Below are 3,071 nucleotides of genomic sequence, written 5' to 3' on the forward strand. Positions count from 1 at the left end.
ACATAGTCGACTGCAGTTCATGTCCTGGACCCGGTGGCTTAGAACTCACACCAGGCGCATGTGCGTGTGTGCCCCAGATCCCGAGAGGAGAATGGAAGAGAAGGGATTGTGGCATGACCATCCCCCCTGGGGGTTGATTTCTCGCTTTCTGTCTCTATGTCTCTCTCTGTCTGTCTGGTGAACACACACGCCCTATAGCAAAAACCTCTCGAAAAAAAAAAAAAAAGAGTGAGTGAGGCGGTGCAAGCAGTTGAGTGGCAAATAAGCACCTGGAGATGAGGGAAGTGATATCACGGGATCTTCCAGGGACCTGGGGTCAGAACCTCCAGGGACCAGGGAACCATGAATGGCTTGAAGTAGGGCATGGCATCTTCAAAGAAATCCCTCTGGGCTCCTGGTAGAGGATGGATGGATAAGGATGAGAGAGAGTCAGGCACTGAAGGTGACTGCACATCCAGAGACAAAGGACAAGCACCTGGACGTGTCAGTGGAGCTTTGAGGGGTAGAACTGGCAGTAATCAAAAGTGGGAGATGGGTGAGATGCCGAAGTCACGTGTGGCTCCCCCAGCTGGAGTTTGGGGACTGGGGAAATGACAGAGCCACTGCTGAGGCAAAGACAGCAGGAAGAACAGCTGTTTTGGATACTTGGTAGTTACCCAGGGATACCATGGTGGAAATGTCCAGAAGGCTATGGTGAGGGGTCAGGACTGAGATATGGACCGGAAGTCATGGACACAGAGGGATGGGAGGAGACGGATCACTCGTGAGGGTGTATAGATGAGGAGGTCGAGAGAAGCAGAGACTGGGAGGGGACTTGGAAACCAAGGATGGCTGAAGAAAGAGGGACCTAGAGAAGTCTGGGAAGAGTTGATTGATGAGGAACAGAGCATATCACCAGTGCCATGCTTCTTGGAAGCTGTAGCAGTCACAGGTCTCGGTTGCAAACAACAGAATTCTCTGCAGCTAGTTAAGCAGAGAAGGGATCTTGCAAGGATAGAAGGAAGCTCAGGGTCTCCACGCTTGGAGGTGTCAACAGCAAGACCAACACCTGAACCATACTGTAGGACTACCACAGTGGAGGTGTTGCACTATGGCCCAGAGACACAGTCCCATGAACTCACGACACTGGAAGTTGCCACCTGCTTCAGCAGGTGGACTCCACGTGGCACCATGTTCTGTGTGTCAGTAGCTTCTGAATGAAAGACCCACACACACAGGTCTATGTGGTAGACACAATGTTCCCTAGCTGCAAGGGATGCTGCCTTGAAAAGTCTGAACTCTTATTAGGAAAGTTTCCTAAATGAAAGAGTGATCAACAATGTTTGGAAAAGGAGCCAAGAGACCCAAAGGTGACAAGGGTTGAGAAGTATCCACTGGCTTCGGCAGTTAAGAAGGCCTTGCTCTTTGACCCATACATCTGGTATAGTTTTTCTTTCCACAGGATTTGAGGCAATGTTAAATTAAAACCCGAGGACATCTGCAATAAGCCAGAAGCCACCCAAGAGAGGGAGGAAAAGACCACATGGAGTCTGGGATGTGGCGGTGATAGTTGAGACCTAAAGCCCTAGTGAGGAAAGGCAGCTGGTCCAGGAACCTGTGGATTTCAGTGACTTGTAGTGAACGCTTAGACTTGTAGTAAGTTCTAAGGCAGAGGGGAGGAGCAAGGACCCAGTGGCTCAGTCTCTACTAGAGGCCATGGGGACTGCTGAGAGGCATTTCCCTTTGGCTACAACTTGAGTAGCTTCTGATCCTTGGCTGATGGATTTTCTCCAATGGGGAGGATGACAAAGAATATCTGTCAGGCTTAAAGGAAAAGCCTCTGTCCTCAAGCACACAAAATCCTCAGCACCTAACAGAGCCTGGGTGGCTTGCAGAATGTTTTCAGAGTGGAAGGATAAGCAAACCCAAGCGTTAGTTTGGCCTGCAGAGATGAGTAGACATGGTCCCTATGCTGGGAGGGTTCAAGCTCACGTCTGAGTGCTGGGATGTGTTGCTGTATGCAGGGTTCGAAGAGTGCCAGGGAGGGGTGTGGGAATGTGGGTGAGCAGGGACGGGCACCTGGGGTGCCTCCCGTAAGAGAAGACCTTCGGGAGTATTGCCAGGTGCCTGCCAGGTCACAGCAACCACATTTGCTGGGGCACGGAGGCCAACTGGTGGAAAGCAAACTGTTTAGGGTCGGATTGGGGCTGGGCGGCTGGAGCTGACTTAAATCTGGTAGGTATGGTTGGGTAAAGAAGGGAGGGAAGGGCCGTGAGGGGGCTGGACTTGATCCAGAGGCAGTGGGGAGTCCAACCGGAGGAGGCCGAAGCTAGGCAGGGGCAGTTGGGGGTGGGCAGTGGTGGGAATCTGTGGCTGGAGTTGGCTGTGAACGACACCCCTAGTCCTCACTCCAGGGTGAGGCTGGTCCAGTGGGTGCCAGAATGTCCAGGCCGGGCCTCCTTGCCCAGGGGCACCCCTGAAGCCTGCTGGGCACCCTCATTATGCCTCTCACGCGGCAGGGAGAGACACAAGCAGCAATCGAGATGCCGGGTGCCTCCTGCTGGTGTGCGGAGCGCCGGGCAAACCACATGAGATCCCATCTCGCGCATAATGTGCATCCGAGGACAAAATTAGATTGAGAAGTAAATGGAGCCGAAAATTTCCAAAGCATTTCCCGTCAAGAAGCTGTTTGATTGCATGTTTTAATTCTCCGAGTCCTCCTGCCCGGTGAGGTTCATTTTGGTGGGAATAGCTGGAGCAGAAGGGGCCTGTGATGGGAGGGGATTGCTGGGTCCTGGAGCCCAGAGGCCGGAGGGGAGGACATGGGCCTGTGCGTAGGTGAATGCAGACTACACGGCCCCTTCTTGGTGATGTGGCTCAGGGCTCAAGCAACCCTGCGAAGAGGGCACTACTAGGTCCATTCTGTAGACAAGGAAACTGAGGGGTGGAACACGCTTCAGGCTGCACAGAGTGCTAGCATGCAGCTGGCTGGATGGTCAGCCCTGCCTGTGGGACTGTAGCCCTCAAGCTGATGCCACACTGGGTTGCATGTTTGAATGTTTCCAGTTTTTCTCCCTTCTCGTTCTCTTTCC

At 53.1% G+C, this 3,071-nt stretch overlaps 1 protein-coding gene across 5 annotated transcripts in view; it reads left to right on the top strand.

Moving 5' to 3' along the window:
- The window catches only part of PAX5 (paired box 5), a 212,093-nt gene that overhangs the window by 137,743 nt on the left and 71,279 nt on the right, over window positions 1–3,071 (top strand). The window lies entirely within an intron of this gene.

Source organism: Tupaia chinensis, unplaced genomic scaffold, assembly GCF_000334495.1.
Source record: "Tupaia chinensis unplaced genomic scaffold, TupChi_1.0 Scaffold000104_1, whole genome shotgun sequence".
NCBI classification, from domain to species: Eukaryota; Metazoa; Chordata; class Mammalia; order Scandentia; family Tupaiidae; genus Tupaia; species Tupaia belangeri.